At 41.2% G+C, this 23,225-nt stretch overlaps 1 protein-coding gene across 1 annotated transcript in view; it reads left to right on the top strand.

Annotated features, from left to right (window-relative positions):
• NEGR1 (neuronal growth regulator 1) overlaps positions 1 to 23,225 on the top strand; it is a gene marked incomplete at its 5' end in the record, with an annotated part of 113,115 nt that overhangs the window by 22,060 nt on the left and 67,830 nt on the right. The gene's annotated exons all lie outside the window — the stretch shown is intronic.

Below are 23,225 nucleotides of genomic sequence, written 5' to 3'. Positions count from 1 at the left end.
GCGGTTACGGTGGATATAAGCATAATTTTGAATATGGATATTCATCGCATATAGCTGTTGTTCAGTCATCCAAGCATGTACAAGAAAATTACCAGGTTTAAATTACTTTCTGAATTTCAAGTTTCTTGGCTGGGCAACTTCCAACCATACATAAACAACCAGCTTGCTGTCTGCCTTACAGCACATAAATTATAACTCTAATGACTTTGCAAGGTTTTTTCTTTATACTGTTTCATATTGCATAATCTACATTTTCTACTTAATTTATGTCTGTCCCCCATAATTTCCCTTTTAAAAATGGTGGCCTGAGAATCTGTGGTGCATTTGTCTGCTTGAATTCGGGGCGGGGGGGGAAGGAAGAGAAAAGAAATTGAGACTGTGGTTTATGAAGAAGGAATACTATACTAAATCAAGTTAAAATAGATAAGATATAATCCAATTTCATTTCACAAGTACATCTTATTAGCATTTTCCATTACATTTTATAAAGCAAACTGATTTATAGATTATTATATTGAATCCCACTTTGAACGAAACAGTGTCTGGATTAGCAAGACTTTAATATGTCATCCGAAAGCTGGTCTGAAACTGTATGTACGGTACTGTAGCTTCGCTGACTCTCTTCTGGTTTATTAGTGCCGTGCTTAAAAAATATTAAAGGCAGTTGCTAAATGCGAGAATCTCCAGAAGCATTGAGGCCATGCCGAGATGATGAAGAGTGAGATGTGTGCATCATGAAACTGGTGTTTATCTTAATTTATGTAAAATTGTCAGCTACCTAAGTAAATAGCAAATGTGGACTTTTAAAGTGGAGCTGTATTGCAGTGTTCCTTTTTTCAGACAATATACACTAAGGGTCTGGTTTTCTGTAATTGTATCTTGAACAGCTCTGTTAAAGCTGGATCTTACAGTCTTTACTGAATTAAGATCCGATGGCTTGGGAGAGGGGAAAAAAACCATTCAGTTGAAATTAAAAGACAATAATTTAATTTCAGCCTTTATGAACCCCATCATGCTGTAAATTGAAGGCCAGAATCATCGGTGCTTACTGGGGAGGTGAAAATTACAGTTCCTGTGCTCATTCAGTTGAAATTAAAAGACAATAATTTAATTCCTTTCTTTATGAACCCCATCATGCTGTAAATTGAAGGCCAGAATCATCGGTGCTGGGGAGGTGAGTGAAAATTACAGTTCCTGTGCTGAGGAAGCCCAGCTGGTATGGCCTGGTCCTGTCGTGTCTGTTGGTTTGGCTGTCTTGGGGTCTTCCTGGCAGCACAGGAGGGAGGACAGCTCTTCATTTCTGAGCCAGGACTCCCAGTAGTTTTTCTGGCACAAGTCGCTTTGAAGGAAATGATACATAGTGCAGCCTGGGCTCAACCTGCAGCAGTTCTCCTGCCTCCGATGTGCTGCAGTCTACAGAAGAGGAAGCTCATCTGCCAAATTTTGTAGACCGTAAATACAAACAATATAAAGATAATTCAAAATATTCTAGATATTGAGCCACGTCTGCTTGCAACAACATCTCTTTGCACAGATATTTTCCATTAGATCTTGAAAATATTGAAAAAGGAAAATGGAAGTGAATAGACTATATGATAACCTGTAAAAACTATATTAACCTTGTAAGTCGTGCCCCTGAATCAGTGTTGCCAATAGATGTTTGCCCAGTCCCTCCGTAAAGTGTCTCCAGTGATGGCAGCTCCACAGGCAGCATACTCTACTCAATCACAGCCCTTAACTGAACATTTTTCACAGTGTCTAATGTGAACCTTCCTTGCAGAATTACAACCCCATTCCTCACCTGTCTTCTGAGGAATGGAGAACAGATCAATCTCACCTTTCAATCTCTTTGAAGGCAGTGGACTTGTGCTCCTCATGTTTACCTACTTATGTTCACCAGCCCTGATTCATCTCATCTTTATTCTTGGGTCATGTTTTCTAAGGGATTGACTAAATGTTTCTTTTCTGTAGATCAGTTGGTGCTAGGGAAGGGCTTTCTCGAATAAGGTATTTAAAACTTGAGCTAGCATGCCAGGTGAGGCGTTGGATTGCCAAGGGTGTGGAAGGATTATTTCTGATGCCTGTGTGTATACTTGGCTAGGGCATTTGCCTTCCCTGTGACAACAGGACACTTTAGCAGGGTTTTACTCCCGGCAGCCCCAGTCACTCTTTGCAGAACAGCTGTCTCACCATATTCATCCAGCTGATGAATCCTAAGTGTTGAACTCATTCCTGTTTGGTGCTGACAAGTTTTCAGGCCACTTCTTCAATTTATCAGGGTTGTTTCAGGGTTCTCATCTTTGATAATGGTGTTAATGAAAACCCCCACCAGCAGCAGGCCCAAGACTGATGTCCGGCTGAGCAGACAGCATAGCAGACCCATGAGCACAGCCTTCCAGACAATGTGCACCCACGTAAAGGTAGCGTTTAGCCAAGCCCAGCTTGCTCGTGCATGGGAGACATGGTCAAATGTGTGCTGCAGTTAAGTTGTAGCATCCACTGCCGTTCCCTGCAGGAACTGATGACCCGACACAATATATTCTTAACAAACCTGTTGGTGATTGCTCATCTTCTTGTTATCTTCCAGGTACTTTCACATCTTTGATTATTTGAACAGCATTTTTATAGGGATTGGAGATAAATGGACTGACTTGTAATTCCCTGGCTTCTGTTGCTCTCTCCTTTTCTGAAAAGGGCTCATGGAGGCTGCGTTAGGCACTTGCCCCGCACCTCAGAAATAACATCATAGCTCTGCATTTGCTTCATTTCAGCTCTTGAATATACTTTTCAAGTTTTTAGGCCAATTGGTTTTGTATCAGTTTCGTTTATTCAAGTACTTCCTGCATTATTCTTTCCCTGTCTTAACCTGAAATATAAAACAATTGTGGTCACTGAATTGGTCATATTCTGTGTTTGAAATGATGCTGCCTCCTTTACCCTTTCCTTTTTACGTGTGTTTCATGTTCTTCAGTAAATCATCAAAGTTGATTTGTTGGGTTTGTTTTGGTCTTTTTTCCTCCTTTCATCAAGTTTTCCTCTGCCTCTGGACCCCGGGTGTGTGCTTAGAGCAGGCACTGCATCACCTGGCTTGCGGTGGTCTGGTTCAAGTCCAGAGCAGAAGGACCCTGGGCTGCTGCCCACCCTCCCAGGCTCCGGCATCCGAGTTCTGCCGCTTGTTTTCAGCCAGAGCAGTGTCAGTCGTGCGGGACTGGGTTTTCAGGGAGCAGCAAGCTGCTTATGAAAGGTATCTGCTGTACAGATTTTATGCCCCCTTCCTGCTCATGTCCTTCCTGCTGTGACAGTTTGATAAGACATTTTATGTTGTGGGGTTTTTTTATAGGAGGAATGTGTGAATTTCTTGTATGAATTTTAAGTAATGTGTTTGTTTTTTGCTTGGACAGGTTAGGGGTTTTGCAGAACAGCTTATCTCATTAGCATTTCTTAGAAGTCTGCCTTACTGTTGCTATGGCGCTTTGCATACTATTATGCATAATACTCTGATTTTACTTTGAAATCAGACATACTGTACAAGCCACTCTAACCTAATTATATCTGTAACCTTAAACCTACTGGAGGAAAACATTATAGGACTTCAGTGTTTGTTGGGGCTTCTAATACCTGGACACGTTGCTGTGACTTTATTTTCCCAGAAAGTGTCTTGCTGTGAACTGTTGCTGACCTACGAGAAACATTTCCTTGGCAAGGTTTTTTATTTTGGATTCAACAAAGAAAATTTCCCTCAATCAAGGTGAATGCGTTATTAAATAAAAAGGCAATGCCCAAATATTTTCTGAAGGTCTCCGTACCAAAGCAGAGGAGAACCAAGTATAAAATTACTCAGAGCAATTTGCAGTTTCAATTTCCACGTTCTAATATAATAGAGGAGAGGAGGGGGATTCTGTTTAAGCATAAATAAATAACTCTGCTTCTATCCATTTTTAATAGCTACAGATGTGCAGCTTCATATTTATATCCCTGACTAAATTTAGGACTTGAGGGTTATGGTCAGCATTTGTTTTAGGAGAACAGGAGTCACTTTGGAGAAACCAGAGTCTACATAAATGTATTTTGAGATGTAAGTGCAACTTCTTTTTTTTTTTTCTTAAAACAACATGGACAATGTATTGAACAGTTGTACGTGTTTGTTTGCATCTTTGTTTTTGCAATATTGTTTGCTTGTTAGCCAGCCTGAGAAGGAACAGCCTTGTCTGTTGTAATAATAATAATAGCAACTTCAGTCAAGGGTGCTGCATCTTACATCCTTAAGGGACCTGAAACTTAATCGTAAATGGTTCCTCTCAGTGAGGACGCTTCCATCCAATTACAAAGTTTTTTCTTTTAAACCAGCTAAAACCAGTTCTCTGAAAGAACAAAACTGTGGAGGAGAGGTTACTGCTTTTCTTTACAGTGTCATTTATATCAAGTAAATTCGGTCATGTCAATCCTTCAAACAGAATTGCACCCACATGAAATGAAGTCATATGTTCATATTTGACCGTGGAACAGAAAGACCCTGTCTTGGTGTTGCAGTGGTTGATATTATCCATCTGGCTGAAATTCACACATTTAAAACTGCATTATGTAGGTCAGTCTCTCTTTAATCACAAAGTATTTCCCGATATTGTAATGACGGAGAGCAATTTGCAGGTACTGAGCAGCCACAATTCCCACCGACCATTTTGAGAGGTATGTGTGTGTGGAGCCTTGGAAGACTGAACTTTGCAATACCCTTCTGAAGTATCAAAATTACACTCTGAAAAGCTAAAAGCACTCTAGAGTGTGGTTTCACTGGCTTCTGTGAAACATGTTTTCCTAAATTCTCTGGTTACCTTTCAAAAATGGGATTTTTGGCTTCTAAGTCACACTGGGGACTCCTGGAAATCTGACTACTGGTTCATATTTGATTCTGTTAATGGATCAATGGGGTTTATTGCAATGTGAGCTTTCCAGAATGTGACTCCTCACTCCGTTCAAACCTTCTTGGTCTCAGATGTGCTGGCGAAGGTAATGCTGGCACACACCATGGACTTGTCTCGCATGGTGGATTGGAGTCTGCAAGAGTAAGAGAGAACCCTGGCCAGGCATAAGCTGTGTTCAAAGCATGACTTCAGGCTGCCTTGTTTTCCATAAATTTTCTGGGTTTTTTGGGAAGAAGGATGCATGGGTTGGTCCCCTTTCATTTTGTCCTACCTGCCTGGGGAATGGATGGTGTCCTCCCTTCACTTTTTCATCTGAAAAGCTGTTGCAAAAGATCAAAGTTAGAGTTGTGTTAGCGTTTTGAATGGTGAGAATAGTGCTGCTCCACAAGGCACTGCTGGGGGGACCGTGGGCTAACTTCTCGAAGGACGCATTGGCAGTCTGCAACACAGGCAGGTCAGGAGTGACACGGATGTGGAGGTTCATGTATTAGTCCATCAAGACCATCTCTTTCCTGTTATTGTTAAATATTAACCTAATTCAAAAAATCGTATTCTGTGTTGTACAGATGTTCTAGTTCAGTAGTTATAACTTTTACATCTGAGCTACTATTTCAATTAAAAAGACATAGGAAGGCCTTCAGAGGAACTATGAAGAGGACATCTTTCCTGCAGTACATAATACACAGCTCAGAGCAGAGAAATAACGGTGTAATTAGTTTCTGTATTGGTGGGTCAAATATATGAGACTACAAAGCCACCTACTCTAGATAAAAGAGATTAGATGCTAGCACAGCTGAGATGAAAACTTTGATCATGGTTTAAGTTAATAATAGCAAAGCTTGTCTTTGGGTCCAGCCATCCAGACAAGGAGCTGCTATCAAAATATTTCAGGTGAAACTAATGCAAATAAGAACAGGGGTTTTTTTTGCAGAAGATAAAGATCTTTGAAGAATTTTCTGCTATCCTATAAAATGGAGTTTTTCATCATGCACAATGTAATCAGAGTTGGAGTTTTCTTACTTTTGGGGTTTTTTTTGTTATTTTCGGTCAACATTAGGACTAAATTCTTATTTACTTGATTTGCAAGCTATTCTTATCACTGAGATCCCTTGTATGAGTTATATGATGTCTTATCTCATAGTAACACTTAATGAAAAACCATTTAGACCAATTCAATAAAAACTGGCCATATACTTAAAACCACCCCAGCTGGTTGGATGGGGAAAGAATATAGTTGATTTGAAAAAAATATCTTTCTCCTCACTGGTGGAGAAAGAAGCCTCTTATGAAACTAATGTTTGTTATTTTATGTCCTTCAGGTGTTTTTATTAACATTTCAGAAGTCAGATTAAAACAACATAGTTCAAGTTTCTGACTCGAGTGCAATTTGGCTCCTAAATTAACATTGATTTCTTTCTGCGGTGTAATAGTTTACTATTAGGTTCTGCAAACTGCTGCACAGTTACTGCATATTTCTGAAAAACTTTGCTCATATTGAAGCGTGACAAAATTGATTATAATGCTCCTTCATGTAGATGGCATTCTGCTGCCACAACACATAATCAAGGGCTTTGGCAACATGAAACGAGGTCTTGTATTTGAAGAAGTTAGAGTATTAGTACTCAAGATATCCCTCCAACAGATAAGGAGTACATTTTTGATCTTCTTAAAGAAAATCTCTGCCTAACTCTGCCAAGTGATTTCCCCCTGCCCCCCGAAGTGATTTTTGGGCTATTTTGGGGGGAGCTGGGGGGTGCAACCTCCATTTGCCAGTGGTGCAGTGCAGATGTGTAAGGACAGCAGCCTGTTGAGTGAGCTGCCTCTTCTCTCCATAAAGGTCTTGGGTAGACCAGTGACATATGAAGCTGCAGAACAAGGATGCAGCTTGGCTCCTTCAGTGGAAAAGGAGATTCTGTTCCAGTGTAACACCAGTATTGCTGCTGTAATAGCCCAGCTTTCGGATGCAAAGGCAAATTAAGGGTTTAAGACACTGAAAACCACCTCACATTCTCCCTTCGTTATGTGAAGAGTATCTCCAACACCAATCTGTGAACCACACTGAGGAGTTAGAGAGCTATTAAAGCATGTGCAAACAAATCCTTTTTCAAGCACTGTTTTCTTGGAAGCAGCATGTCTGACCTAGCTATTAAAAGATTGTTTCTATTATTCAAATCTGGATTTTATTGTTTCAGAAGCCTATGGGTGCTGATTATTTGTCATTTCTGCAGTGATTAATTCTGAGGACTGCCATGATTACCCATTTGAAAGTAATCTCTGTTCCTTGTCACCAGGAAAACAAGTCCTTGAAATAAAAATAACTGTACTAATTTGCCCATATTTACACTCTGCCAGTAGTTACAGGTCCACATATTGTATAATTATGGTACACCAGTAAATGCTGTTCATTATGTTTATGCATCTCTGGGAGACTGCTGTAACAAATAATAGATCATCCGTGACAAGGTCTCCTAATGTTGACAATATTTTTCACCAATGATATGTTGTTGATGGCCGTTGTAAAGGCTTTAGGCCATTGTTGGTGAAAGCATGGGCACCAGATCATGAATTAGTGGACGAAAAAAATTAATGAAGTTTTTTTAATAACTCTTGTGTACTTTTCCACTTGTGCTGTCATTTTAAAGTCAAAATAAGGTTACAGTAAGATTCTGGACACCTCTGTGCATCCACCTCTGGTGAAGGTGCCTTTCTCACTGCTCTTTCTCCTGGCATCAGCAGGAGTGTGCTCCTCTCGATGGGGCTGGCTTCCCAGGGTGCAGTGCTAGCCCCCTGGAGGGTCAGCATGCAACTCACTGTCATCTTTGGACATGCTAAAATTTCACATCCGCAGGTGGGATGTTAACGCCCTCAAACTTGATGGGATGCAAAGTGAGGAAGTGTTTGTAGTGACTGAGGAAAAGCACGCCTGGAAAGTCAATCCTGCCTGGAATGAATACTTTCTCCCAGCTCTGAACCATTTCTAGCTCTTCAGCCTCCAGGTGATCCCACTTTAAATACCAGCTAAAATACAGTTCAGGAAAATTGAAGTCTTAATAGAAGATGACTCATCTCTAAAGAGCTTATGCATTTCAAGAAGCAATTTGAAGTATGCAGCAGGCTGTGTTAGACTCCAAACTAGAGCCAAAATTAATGGAGAGCTCTTCAGCTTCCAGGAGTGTTCACTTGCCCAGATTGCTCTTCAGCAAAAACAATTACTTAAAATATTTCTCGTAATCGTCAACATGTTGTAAAGCAATATTTCTCCTAGTAATTGTAGTCTTCCTTGTTGCTGTTGGTCTAAGACTTAGTCTTCCCTCTCCCTTGCAAGCACAGTACCTTTGAGGTGACAGTCTAAAGGGGTTTTGAGTGCAGCTGGTGACACTAGCTGGAGTCATGAAAAGACAAGGCTGAACAGTCTTGCAAAACCCTCCATCCCCGATTTATTTTTTTTTATTATTTTTTTCCAGCAGCAGTCATTGCTGCTTTGAAATGGTTCTGCAAAAGAAATCTGTTTAGCATAACTTGTGAATGTATGGGTACGGCCGTGATGCCGCGCAGCGATGGTCCCCGTTGGCTCCTACCCTGACTACACTTGGCATTTCAACGAGACATCCAGTCCCTGATAAGACTGTAATGATATTGTTACAACTTGTTTGTCCCCTGGTGAGATTGCTAAATTAGGTTTTAATAACTTCTGCAATTTGGCTGGTATTAGCAAGTGTGTGGTGTAGGCACTAGATCTGAGCTAGGGGAGCTTTGAGAAGTAATATTTCTGCTTTTATAGTTTAAAACAAAGCAGTGCTGTTGACAAAAAAGAAAGGAAAAAATGCCAACGTCATTCTTCAGGCATTATAATTCATAAAGCTGGTTCTCTTCATATTTTCTGCCTCTTCTCAAATAAAAACATACTATTTTGAGGCTGATGTGACCTTTTTTGGACCTTAGAGTTGTAGAGCAAACACAAGCTCTTGCGATGAAAGCTCTGATGCCTTGCAGGCATGCTGCACTCAGTGTTGCTTCCCAAAGACAAATAACATTACGGACCATATTGCTTCAGTTACTTTGATACCTGTTGCACACTGCACAAAGATCACGATAGTCATTTCTAGACTGAAAGAATTCAGTTCATAAATTCAGAAAAATTCATTTCAAAATGCACTATCTCCAGTGTATTTTGAACAAAATTCTGTTTAATATCAATTGTCTCAAATTTCAGGTGCTCACTGCTTCTGCACCTGTTATTAATGGCAAAAGATAATCTCAAGAAAAAGAGCAAATTGGGAATTACCTTTTAATGCTGCAATTAAATGTTTAAGTGGGGAAATCCCAGTATTCTAGACTTCTCATATAAAGTCAGGTCTGCATCCAAGTGTTGACTTGTGATCTGTTGTCGCTTCTTGAGTAATATGTGACATTCTTTGGAAATGAGCAGTTGTAAGAAGAATATAAATGACCATCAGGGACAAACTGCAAAACCCTGGATGTTTCTGGTGTTCATAAATACCTCTCATTTTTTGGCTTTGGTCTTCCTCAGCACAGCATCATGTGTGCTTTGTTTTAAGCAATGATCTCAGAATAAAAGGTGACATCCATTGTGCCCAGTTCATTGGCTTTTATCTGTTGAAATACCACAAAACTGAGGTGGAAGAAGCTACTTTATATGGACAATCTTATAAATAAATACAGATGGGGGGGGGGGAGAGAGAGAGACCCCTGAGATGCATTTCTTTCAATACAATACCTCCTTTACCACAGCCAGCTAATTTTTTTGTGCCATAAGTATGCAGATCATGTGTTTAATGAAGAGCTTAGCGTACTGCAGAGTGGGTGGCTCTGTTAACAGAGCTGCTCCACTGTACTCGGCCGTGCAGTGGTGATGGTGTTTTTGCACAGGTATTTTGAGCATGCTGCAGAAAGCAGAATCTAATGCTCCCCGTCCTGTGGAGCTGCCAATCGAAACCATTGACACAGATGCAGCATATAAGAGAAAAGTAAAATGTGACTCAAAGTAAACGGGTTCTTTTTTGAACTAATATGGATATATCTACTCCAGCAGATCCCTCCTTTGGGCTAGCAGGAGATCTAGGAAGCCCCTGTCAGAGTTGCACTGAGTTTTATTTCTATAATTTTATTTCTAAACTTTTTCATTTCTATAATTTTATTGCTAAACTTTTTCAATTGCATAAACTTTTAGTGAGAGTGTTTGAAAGCAACTAGTATTTCTGTGGCTTTATTGCTTTTAGGTAGAAAAAACGCTTTGGACTTGACTCTGCGTGCGTGTGTGCTTGTCACGTACCGTATAGATTGTCCTGTTTCTATCAACTTACCTCTGCCACAGATTACTGGGGAGGGGGGAGAAACCAAAAAACCCTTTATGTAAACTTCACTTCTTTTTGATATAGAGCAATAGCTTCTAGACCTTTTATGACTCTTTCTCATTCTTCATGAGGTACATATGTATATCAGCTATAACACACTGTCAGCGAACAGTGGTTTTCAATCAAAAAGACTGTCAGTAAAGCTGATTCACTAACAAGAAAGCTGTCAAGCTGTGACAGCTGCTGTCTTTGCAACCCCAAACAATCTGTTCAGTGCTAACTCTGACTTATGCTTCCATTTATTATACAGTAGTAATGAGTTCTGTCCTTAGAAATATCATTTTGGTGAGTACACCTAGCTACTTTGTTATATATGTAGAATATATCAAATCAGATCCAAGGTGTACATGATAAGTTTTCTGCAAAAAAAGTTCTACTTCTGTCTCTTGACTTATTTTTTTGAATTCCAAATCCAATTTCAGTACTTACCTCATTTTTGTAGTTAGGCATGAACCTGGAGATTTCATTACTATTGGAAGCTGAGAAAAGTATAATTTCTTTTTTTCCCATTGTGTTGAAAAATGGAATATAACCTTAAACACAACGCTAGTATCTACAGAAATGAGTAAAGGAATTTGCCATTATAGGAACTGTTCTGATCTTAATAATCCCAGGGTCTCAGAGACCACAAAAATTCAACCCCGGAGGAGGAACTGAGGAGTCAGGCTGATGCTGCTGTCCAGATGCAGATGCCGGTATTCGAATTGTCAACCTTTTCTTTTAAAATAAATTTAAAAAAAAAAAAGAGAGAGAGAAAGAGCACCTTGACAGTCTCCTTAAGCAATCTCTTCCAGCAATAACTTAACTGACCTAAATCTTCCTTGTTTCAATTTTGGTTGATTACCGCTTGCATGGCCCATAAACGAGATGGGGAAGAGCTAATTCCTTTTTTCTTCTGTCTTGCATATTTAGTGATGCAATGTGTCCCTAGTAAAACGTCTTTTCCAGCTCTGCTAATCCCAATTCCTTCTGCTTTACTGAACTTTTTGTACTTCAGCTGAGACCACACTAGTGCCCCATAAAGCAGGTGGTTTGCACTAGATAATGTGTCTGTTGAGCATTTCTGGGAGGTATTGGTTTCTCTTCCCAGCACTGCATGTTGTCAGATGCCTCCTCCTGTTTTTCTGCTCCACCATCTCAGAAGAAGGGAAGGTTGGTCACCTGCGCGCCACCAGGACCGTATACCAAGGGCAGACAAATAAAGCTTAATCTGCAGTAGATAGAGAACAGTCTTCTATAAGGTAACGGTTGTCTCAAGTCATCAGATGAGGATAATAAACTTCATCAAAGATCTACACAAAGCAAATAATGATGAAACTGTTATTTCTGAGACCTTAGAAAGGCTGGGCAAGGTCCTGGGGACCTGTTGTGCAGAGGAAATTGGCAGTCGCCTGGCACGTCTCTAGTCCCCAGACACATGCTGGAACTGTAATAAGATGTGTTTGTACCTGGGAGATAACCTGAGGAGGGTAACAGCTACTGTGGATTCAACAACAAATCACATTGTCTCACTAATTCCCATTTATCGCCAGGGAGGCAGAAGATGTCATGTGTTGACATTCATAAGCTTTTGACATGTGGCACTTACAGGTGCAAGTGTCAGAAACATGGGTGAAAAAAAATGTCCGTGGTGAGGATGCAAAATTATTCAGAAAATTGTCATCAAAAGGCTCCTTGCCAGGCCAAAGGGCTGTGGGTCCCCAGGGTTTGTTCTGGGTCCAGTGTTCAGGTTTTTGATTAGTGATTGTGTTGCGTTTTCCAGTAGGGTCAAGCTGCAAGGGTGGTGGTACAGAAACCCACCATGATGAGTATTTCAGTGGTCTGGGCACCACACAGGGGTAGTACTGAGCAGCAGGGTAAACTTTTTTCTTTAATACTGATAATGTAGGTATGGTATGGTTTCTCATTGCCCTCGATGTCTCATGCCTGCCTTATCTGTTTTTGTGCTTTAGCTTCCTGGATGTGCTCTGATGGGACTCGAGCAGGTCTCTTGATGCATTTCTGACCTACTCTGAGATATTGTGCATTTTTGTTCCAAACTTTCTTTCCTTGGAAAACTACCAGCTTGCTTTAATTCGCTTTCTCCTCAGCTTTACTGCCAAAAGATCTACTTAGTAATTCCTGGAATTTGTTGAAGTCCATTGCCTTTATCTTCCTTAGAGGGAGAGAAATAACAAAGTAAAAGCGCTCATGTTTGTTCGCACCCAGGCTCCCGGCCAACTCTTCTTTCTGGATTGGCATCAGATGTATGAAAGCATCCCCTTTCCTCCTCATTCCTTAGTACCACTCCAGGATGCTGATACTCATTTTTTTCCCTTTCACCTCCACACACGTTTGAATAAATTGCTGAGATAAAGAAACCACAGCAGAGTGCGAGGGCACATTAATTGTGCGGAAGATTTTCCAGTAGGAACTGCCGAGAGAGGGAGGTTTGATGCGAGTGCCTGGTGGGGCAGCTGGTGAGCCTGGCTCAGGTAGGATGCCTGGCTCCCCTGGGCAAACAGACATGGCAGCACATCATCCTTCTTCCCCTCACGTCCTGCCATGTTGGTGTTCCTGTCCCATATGGAAACGTCCCTTTCCCAAGCTAGCTCTGGTCCTCCAGCATTACCCAGAGATGTATATTTGCTCCTGTACATGGAGTACTGCAATATTTAACAGCAAGCTTGCATGGAGTAAAATATCTTTATCTTTCCCGCTACTTAAACCTCACAGTTGTTAGTTGAGGCAACACTGCCCTGCCTTTCAGCACAAAGCTCCCCATTGCTGGGCTTTCCTCGCTGCCTGCATGGGGCCGTGCAGTTGCTCTCAACTCATGGAGAAATGTAACTTAATAGAGTGAATGCAAAAGAGGAATGAAAATTAGACTAGTGTGCATGCCACGTGGGAAAAGCTAACCCCAGCCATTCCCAAGACGCCTTCTCACTGGGGAGATGCTCTCTTGAATTTCAGAGAGAAGCCCTTCACCTTGAAGTCCTCCAGCCAGCACTTGCAAAATTACTCACTAGGGGCGTCATGCTCTGTTATATGTTGCTGAGGCTCTGCAACACTTTGCTCAGGCTCTGCCACCTCTCCTCTAGCAGGAGACCAGCACCCCGTTACAGACTCATGCGCCCTCCTCACCAGCCACTGCCCATCGGTGCCGCAGTGCCCAGGTGTCACCTACCTCCAAGCAAACACGCTTTCCCCCTCTTACAGTGGGTGCAGTGTCAGGACTCAGAAGTTGTGCCTCTCAATCTCCCTACATACCACACTGAAAGTTTTAAACCCTTTTCTAATAGATCCCCTTCATATATTTCAAAAAAGACCATTGGCAGTTCTGCTGGGTCCTGTCGATTCAATGTTTTATGCCATGAGACAAAAGCTTGTTCTTTCAACTCAGGTAGTTACAGATGCTCGGCCATTCTTTGCTGATGAGAAAGTATCGATGACAACTTTTCCCTCAAATTACAGCAGTAAGAGCAATAGTGTATAAAAAGAGGGATTACATGACAAGAGCTGTCTTTGTTATACTAGCGCTCTTTCAAGTTGCAGGGGTTTTTTACTTTTTTTGTTCTGAAAACTGTGAAATTCTCTTTTATTGCCGATCTTTGAGCCTCATTCAAAGCCCACTGAAGTCAATATAAAGACTTTAACTTCAGTTAAATCTGAATCAAGTTGCACTGGCCAATGAAAGATTAAAACCAACTCTACTGTATCAAACAACGCCAAACACTGAACATTTATATCCCTATTTATGTTCTGTGCATCTGTTCCTTCTAAATTACCAACAAGTCCTGTATGCAAATGCAGGATTTATTTCATGTTTGTTCATTGTGGTTTCAATTACGCTTGCGGAAAAGGCGAGTGCGATGCCGTTGGACAAATGCAGATATGAGATACTCCTGACCTGGCTGTCCTCCCCCAGCTGCTCTGATGTACGTTATGAGGTCCCCGATTGCGGGGAGTGCATGGACCTGAGGTTTTTGTTCATATTGTTAATTCCTATATGGTGGCAGGACGTGTTCTATCAAATGGGACGTAGCTATTTGCAAAAAGATGGAGAGTCACACCAGCTAGGCTGGATGGCAGGGGCTAAAGAGAGCGGGGGAGCATCCCCCCCGCCGGGGCCAGCGCCCTGCTGACAGTGCAGGGGCTATTTCCATCCGGGTCTGTGGCCAAAGGGGGTTTGATGTGACACTGTCAATGCTCACGCAAAAATATTTGTCTGTGTAGTAACCACGGGGAACCCAGGTTGCCTAACCCAGGGACGCGGAGCAGATGCTAGCGCATGCCTGGAGCTGCCTGCCCCTCAGATGTTGTCACCTGCAGCACGGGCTGCTCGAGAAAAGGGGTTTGTGTTCCCATGCTAGAGCAACTCCTTTATCAGGGGATAAAAGTACATCTACAAAGATACCTTAAAGGGAATATGATTAGAAAATGCTTTGCTGGAAAATAGAAAGATTAAACAGATGAAACAGTAAGATAAAATCTGATGGACAGAAAAACAAAGCAGTCCCACCTGCACGCTAACTTGCATTTTCTTAAGTAGCTCCCTAGAGGTCTTTGTTTGCTTTCCTGGTTTTGGGAGGTTTTGTTAACTTTCTTCCTCTTCTTTCTTGTCACACAAATACTTGTAAAACACATTGTTAAGAATTTCTGTCTGCTGGCCTATTATTTATTAAGTATTATTTTGTGTTGCTGATTTTTTTTCCTCCCACATAACAATTACTTGTGGATTTTAAGCTTTCCTCTCAACTTAACACTGGGAGGTTTTATATTCAAAAACATAAATTGCACAGCAGCCAGTGATTTTGATGGTCTGTTATAATGCAATCCATTAGGTGTAGCTGAGGGAGATGCACATTTGGGGAAATTCTGATGCACCCTGTGACATATCAAATTACGTGCAGGGAATGCTTGAGAATCCGCTCATTTTCTGACGGCTAGTGCGAGGTGTTTACACAATTGTTTAATTAATCAACATTTAAAGCATACTGGTTTGTAAAGTTAAATCCTGAATAGGAAAGGGAAAAGCACAAATGCTACGTTGGGTTACATCTAGAAATGCAGGAGTTGAACTGAATTCTTACTGATACTTTGTATGTTTGCATGTAAAATTTATGTATATGTACACATCAAGATCCCACTGAATTCAGTGGTTTTTTGATAAGTCATCAAGAAGAGAGGGAAAAAATAAGTTTATTAGTTGTTTAGCCCAGTGATTGTTAAAGGTATGTCTCTCAAATGTTGCCACACACTGGAGAAGTTTCTGATATGAACAGGCATTTATTAAACCACTCCATTAATTTGGGAATAGGTAGGGTTGCCGCTCTGAATAAGTTAGAAAAATTAATAAACTAGACTATTGGAAGACCATCTTAATTATATAAAGTACAAGTAATACTGATTCACTTGTAAAGGTTTGTTACTTTATTGGTAAAACACTATGTGTGTGTATATATATATAAATGAATATATTGGAATATTGCTCGTATCTGTTTTTCTGAGGCAGAAAACAGATCTCGGAAAACCTGTTCTCTTACCTGAAAGTCTTTATCTTAACACACTGGAGAGCAATTTCACTAACAAAAGACTATGTTAGGATGCCAAATTAAAATCTGATAAAAACTGGGAAAATAAAAGACTTTTTTGACATTTACAATTAAAGCCACAAAAATGTTAGTTTAATCAGGCAATATGGTTAATCATGAAGGTGAAATTGGAAGTTGCCAGCCCTGAATGCTAGTGTAAAAGTTAATAAATTCAGCTCATAATCATTATGCACATGCTAGTTATAATAATTTACTGTCCATACCAAATCTTTATAAGCATTGTAATTAAATATAAAATGCACATTAGAATTATAATGAGTAATTAGGGCAACAAAACTAATATGCATAGAAGTCCCGAAGCTCATTAAAATGTTAAAAGATGAAACCTGTTCTAGCTGAAGTTTTTTTGCATGCTTTATGTGCCTGCCTGAATGCCAGTGTATTGCGTGCATTGTTTTAACTGCTCCTTTAGACATTTAAAAGCAAAATGAAAATATTTGGGTAGGAAACCAGATTCAGCAGTACTTTACATCGTTTCTGGATGGAACATAAGTTGCAAAATTTGATTTCCCAGCACAAACGCCTGACTCATGCGAACATGTTGGTGATATCAGATGAGCAGAAACTGAGCAGAAAATAATTATAGAGCTCTTTTAGCACATGAGTGGGAGACGAAGATAGTTTTCACGTCTTTCTCATTAACACGCTGGGAGAGAGATGGAGTGCAGTGAGTACTCAGCATCATCACATGAGATTTTAATAGGGGTATTTATTGAAACTTCAGTTGTTTCACTGAAATTAAAGGGGATGTGCACACACTGGAGTGTGCGTATGCACTTGATGTAGCGCTCATCTATCCCGAAATCTCTAACAGGTCCCACCGAGGCTCACACACTGAACTGAGCGAATTGCCTAATGAACTCATGTCGTATTTGGTTGTGGGACAGGAATATCTCAACCATCACATCAGTGTTCTTGCTGATGCTATGTTGTGCTCCTGTCCTGTGTGGTGCTTTTTTCTCTTACTCCTAATTAAGAAGGAAAGTAGGCAGCTGTACTTTTCCCACGCTGTTTTAGCAATAACTGATATAACCTGAACTCATGACAGTGCTAGGTGGTGTAGCGGCATGTTGCGCTTTGCTGAGTAAGACTTGTGTGACTCCCATGAAATATCACGAAACCCACAGCGAGCAGCTGTGGCATCTTGCATTGCCTCCTGGTTCATGTCGGGGTCCGGTCCTCCTCGTTCACTTGCTTCTTATGTCAAATCCTTCTGGTGGGGATACATAAATATGTATTCTGTGGGGATAATAAATATGTATTTTGGGTCAAGAACAGCCTTACCTCCTGAGCCATTTCATGTAGGGACAAATGCAAAAGGGCATCAGTAAAACCCCAGTTAAGCCAAGTCTCTGAGCACCCACTCGAAAAAGCCTTTCCCAGCAAAGCACTTGCACATATTTGAGAAGTTGTTATTAAGTAAGTTCCAGTAATTTATTTTTCAAGTTAGAAACTAAGCATTTATTTTAAGTGCTCTGCTCCACAGGGATGAACTGTGGGAGAGGATTGAACAAGGATCCACTGTAGGGAGAGTAAACCTACAAATATGAGTCACAAAAGCCCAGTACTGCTGACAGATATATATAATCATATTTTTTTTTCTTTGTTATTTTACATAACCATTATTTAGGAGATATAAAAATGACAAACACATTTAAAATTATTAGTCTTACACAAAGCTGTCTTGTTAACATCACTGCTACATTTTATTGTAGTATCTTCTCTCAGACCACTAACTTCTCTATTATATTCTCCCCCTTGGGAGCTCTCTGTGGCTGTCACCCCCTTCCTTCCTCCTTGTAGGCTTTTCCAGGTAAAGGGTTTCACTCTCTACTGATGCTCTATGCCTTTGAGAAAAGTTTTTATTTTCTTGCTCACTTGTGTGTTTATTATTATTTATAATTAAGTGCTCTGCGCGCACTCAGAAGCACATCTGTGTCTCTGCAACACAACTGGAATCTCTTCCCACTTAACTTATGGAGGTGAAAACCTGGTAAAGCCTTCAGTTGTGGAGACTGTGGAATTTGAGGGAAGGTTTGCTGGAGCTTTGCCTACCCCGTGCCTCCCTTCAGCCTCGGATTCTTTTATGTTGATTCTTTAACCAAAATTTCTCTTATTTTTCCACTATTTTTCCAGCTGTAACTAGTTTACTTTAAATTTGTTTATTAAAGCTGCCATTTCTTTTTACCTTTTTAATCTTTCATCAGATCTTTAAGCTTGTGTCTATCTGTATTTATTCCTTACCTTCTATTGCCCACTCAGGACTTTTGCTAGCATCTGTTTGATCAATCAGCTGAATAGAGCAGGATTGCATTGTGAATGATATTAAACGATTTTCTGTAATAGTTTAAGTCATCATTGTTAAACTCCTGAATGAAAACATTTTCCTGGATGGCCAATATTTATCCTTGCTATCAATTCCCTAAGCAGCTGTAAAAACCCAACAGCAGCCTCCTGCTGCTGGGGTGGTGGGTGATGTGCAGGATTACCTGCCACATTTGTGGGCAGCGATGCTGGTATGGCTGGTAGTGGTCCTAATGGCCTTGCAGGAAGCCTGCCAGGGGTTTTGGAAGGCATCTAATTGCCATTGGGATTGAGCAGGATTTAAATCATCCCCCTCAGTAATTTAAAATGGTCAGATCCCCCCACCCCGGTCCCTGCGCAGGGCAGGGAGTGTGCTGGAAGCCCCGCCATGCTGTTCATAACACCTTATAAAAGGGTGTCAGCAGAGGGTTGGCAAGTTTATTTGCAATACAAAAGAAAATAAAGCAACCTGTAAAGAGCTGCAGAAGGATCTAATGAGGTGGAGGTGATCAGGCAGAGGGATAATCAGTGCTGCGAAATGCGGAGACCTGGCGCAGGGGGGAGGGATGGGGTGGGGAAACAATCACCACATGTGTTTCAGGAATTTTCTAAATTCTTGAGGTGCTACCTGGTAGGAAAAATCATGTTATTTTCTGTATGTTTATTATAACCTCTCCCAAACACCTGCCTGCCAGCCCCGGTTGGAGGCGGGGATGTTGTCAGCTTCCATCCCTCCCTTCTCCTATGTGGTTTGGCTGGTCTTGCACATCCCTGCTGTACTGGACAACTCTGGTGTCAAGGAGACTGTTCACCAAAAAAACAATGTATATTGGGTAACTGTGATGGCAGAATTTAATTGAACCTTGTGAGCACTTGTTAACATAATACATGAGCTTTCCTCTTGCTAAATTATATGTATTTAGATCAAGACAGTATTCCTTCTGATTGTTATAACCTCAAAATCTTTTACATAGGAGAAAACATGTGCAGCCCCAGCAACATAAGAATGCAGACAACTGCAGCATGACTGACAGCAATAAGATCAAACCATGAATGTCTTCTCAAAAATGAGTCTTTGCTGACTACATGGAAAAACATTTAAAAAATATATGAAATAGTGGAGGCCCAAGAATCTCTTCCCATGTGTTTGTATCTTTCCTTTCCAAAACAAAACTTGGCAATCAGCAGCAGCAGGTATTTAGGTGTTCATCTGGAGTTATTCAGTCTTCCACACCGATGGGAGCAGTAGGGTCTGATGGACTTTTGGCTCAGCGCATTACTAATCAGTGCACCAGAAATGTCCCTGCATCACATAGTTTCTCTTTATACTAAAAACAAGAAAATAACCTGACAATGAAAGATCTAAGAGAATGGTGACTCTAAGCTATCTTTGGTTTGTGTTTTCATACCAGTATTAACCAGGGATTTCCTAGAGCAGAGAATATTGATTTTTATTTTTATTCTGAACAAACAGAAGCTAAAATCCTTCTGAAAGGGAGATCTAAGAAAGCTTCCTTTTCAGAAGTTTTTCAGTATTTTCCAAACAAAACTCTGTCTCACCGGACAGCAAAGCCCAGAATCGTGATTTGTAGCTGGGATCCAGCCGGCATCCCCTTCGCAGCTGCACCATGACGTGTGGTGCCTGGGGCTCCTGCCTGAAAAAGCATCAGCAAGCTGTACGTTTTTATGGATCATTTAATTTTAAAATTTATTACCAGTGATGTTCTGCATTTATTTAAAAAACAACCAACCAAAAAAAAAAAAATCCCCCAAAAAACACAAAACACCAAGCAAAAGGTAGGAAAGCCACACTGAGAAGCGTGAAGGTGGTACTTTTTGGAAAAAACTTTCTACATGACTCAGGCCTTTGCTGGTCTTTTATTTGCTCTTTCTCCTTATCTCATGAGAATTAAATATTGTCTGTGTAGTGTGCACACAGTGTGGTACATTAATTTCAAACTCAGTTTTTTGCTAATAATCCTACCCACTCTGAATTAGAAAAAAAACAAATATTTCCACTCCCTTTGTATAATGCAGGAAAATGTTTGCCACTTACTACAAAGCTTTCCAAGGAGCCACTGCATGATGATGTGGAGAAAGGGCTGGATAAAGTACTGTTTCCTGCTATTTAAGGGCTTGCTGACCCCGTGGAACCTGTGGGGTGGTCGTGGCTCTAGTCTTGCACAGGACAAAATCCACGGTCATGATACATCTTCCCAGTGTCTTTCAGCACCTGAAAGACAAAACCCACGGTCACTGAAAATCTTCCCGTCGTCTTTCAATGTGATGGAAATATATGAGACGTCAATAGCTTAAACTCAACTTTCAGTTTATAAAAGCTTGTCCAATATACAGATCCAGTGCATTATCCTGGTTCCTCTCCCAGAATTTCTTTGGTGTCCCCAAAAATAGATTATATCTACTTACGCCTGCCATGTTCAGTTTATTCCAGGTGCAGCAAATCTCCATCCTTCCCTAGGGCAGGTGTCCCAGCACTGCTAGGAGACTGCCCCGTGGAGCCTGCAGGACTGGAGATTGTCTCAACACACAGGAGAACAGTGATAAAAATAACAAGTGATCAGTAAAGGAGAAACGTGGGGTAGCATCCATGTGCAGATGAGGCCTTGCACAATGTAAGATGGGCAATCGGGCTTATGCCACAGAATTCCCAAGGGGCAATGGGGGAAGAAACGCCATGTTAAGTCAGCAATGGCAGGATGTCATCATGTGTAGGAAAGCATCACATGCAGACCATGTGGAGCAACCACCCTGTTCCACTTGGCAGCATCTCCCTGGTAGTACTGCATCTCATGCTGGGCACACTCACTCAGGCAAAGTGTGGGTGAACTGGAGGACTTCCAGGCACCACAAAAAACAAGCACATTTTTTGGGAAATGTGAGAGAGAACTGAGTTACTTTTAGGCTGAGTTTGTGTAGATAAATGAGGACTGAGAGAATGAGTGCACAAGTCTTTAAATGGGTAAAAGTTTTCTTCAAAGAGAAATTTAGTTCTGCTCTTCATATCACAGGGGACAAAAAAATTAACAGTTTAAAACGGCAGCAAGGTGTGTACCTGTAACTGTGTGTAACTGTGCAGATAAGTAAGTGCCGGTGCGTTGCCATCCAGGCAGGCTCTTGATCTCCCTGGAGCTTTGAAACCTCAGGATGGAGGGGTCCATCAGGACCACCTGGGCTGGCCCTGCTTTTGGCAGGTGGGTGGACCAGGTCCCCCCAGCAATCCAGAACCACAATGTCAGACAGGCACAGGTAAATGGGGAAGCAAGCTGGTATTTCTCTGAACACCAGGGGTCTGGGCTCGGTGCCCTGCAGCCGGGAGGCCCAGGACCTGCCTGCTCAGGGTGGGGCTCCCCGGCCATGGTCACACATGAACTAATGGTGGAGAAATGCCCTAGGGGTTATGTTGCAGTGTTCACATCTTTCTCGTACAACTTGAGGGAAGCAGTGGAAATGCTGGAGGCAGTCCTCAGTGCCAGGGTGGGTGGAAACTATGTGTGAGAGGTAGACCTCCTCCCGGTCATAGTCCAGCTTTCAGCAACCTCCATTGACCACATGCCTGTGCAGTAGACGTTCGTTTTCTTCCATCATCCAGGTGATGCTTTCGTATGGTTTATCTTGCACAATTTTAGTATCATTCTTCTGAACGTTTCAGAAGCACAAGCTGATCCATGAGCTTTGTGGTGCTCTGAGTAGCTGCTGGTGCCACGTGGCGCTGTAGGAGCAAAGGCAAAATGTAACCAGTTCTTAGCTCTTCGTGTGATCAGTCTCACTCAAACTTATTTTTTAAAAGTCTTGGCTGTGCAAACTGCTTCATTTCTCAGGAAGGAGTAAGCTTTATATGTCCCTGTTATTTTTATGGAGTAACAAAAACAATCTTATTTTTTTCCTATGCAGACTATGGAGAAGTAGTCATGCAAATTGGTTATATGTTTATTATCCACTTGAAATTTTAAAGCTACCAATTGAAAGTTAATGAATTTATGGATTGGTTTTATGTAATCATTGAGAAGAGAAAGTTGAAGGCAGAAGGTGTGTTTGCCAGCTGTGGGAAATTGTAGTCTGTCTGTCTGCCTGACTTGGGGTAGGACATGAGCAATGGGTGAGAGAGAACCAGTTCTCTGTTTAATCACACCCAAAACATCCTCACACGGTTTTGTTAAACATCAAGACTTGTGTGTAAGTGCTAAGAATGTGCATTTGCTTTCCCTGGGCTGTGACATCTGGATTCCTGTGTGATGTCCTACACATCTGGAAAAGCAGTCGTTGATGGTGTTGGTGAAGGACGAGTGTGCGATGAGATGTGCGATGGAGCTGACCCACCCATGCAGGGAACCTGGCTGTCACTCTGCTCTTTCATGTATCTGATGCTTCTTTAGTGTGGCTGGTTCCTGTAAAAGATTATGGTCTCTTAACGTGGCGTGCTGAGCGACGGGTGAGATGGTGAAAGAAGCAGTCTAGAGGCAGTCAGCGTTTTACATGTACATAAACACCTTAAAGCAACATCTGGAAAACTGCTTGGGAAAAAATAAACAGATTTTCATTTATAAGTTCTGTGTGTGTTTTTTTATAGCGTTTTTATTATGCACATAAATTATTGTTTAAAAACAGAAAACGTAAAAGAGATTCCAGGGAGAAGGCAGTTGTTGTTCAGCCTTTCCTTTGATAATCTCTTTCCTAAGGAATTTGTTGTGTTTTATTTTCAGCTTACAGTTGCCTTTCACTGGCAACTGGAAAAACTGACAATCGCTTTTTATCTTTATTTGTATCTGTAGTTCTAAGCTTAAAATGTGTATTGCTATTTACAATGTTTACTATTTAAAAAGACAAAATATATTTACTGAAACAACTCTATATCCAGTGTAATACTGGAAAAGTCATGCTGTTATATGGTATTTGCAGTTGTGAAAGTAAGTTTGTTCTTTTAATATGCAAAACAAGATCTCAAAGCCCATTTGAGCCCATGCGGTTTATGGGGCATTTGCAGAAGACATGATGAAGAAGATAAGTGGTGCTGG

The sequence above is a fragment of the Aptenodytes forsteri genome, unplaced genomic scaffold (genome assembly GCF_000699145.1).
Source record: "Aptenodytes forsteri isolate BGI_AS27 unplaced genomic scaffold, ASM69914v1 Scaffold290, whole genome shotgun sequence".
Lineage (NCBI taxonomy): Eukaryota > Metazoa > Chordata > Aves > Sphenisciformes > Spheniscidae > Aptenodytes > Aptenodytes forsteri.
Note: the sequence above shows the minus strand (reverse complement) of the source record. Positions and strands in the feature narration are given on the sequence as shown.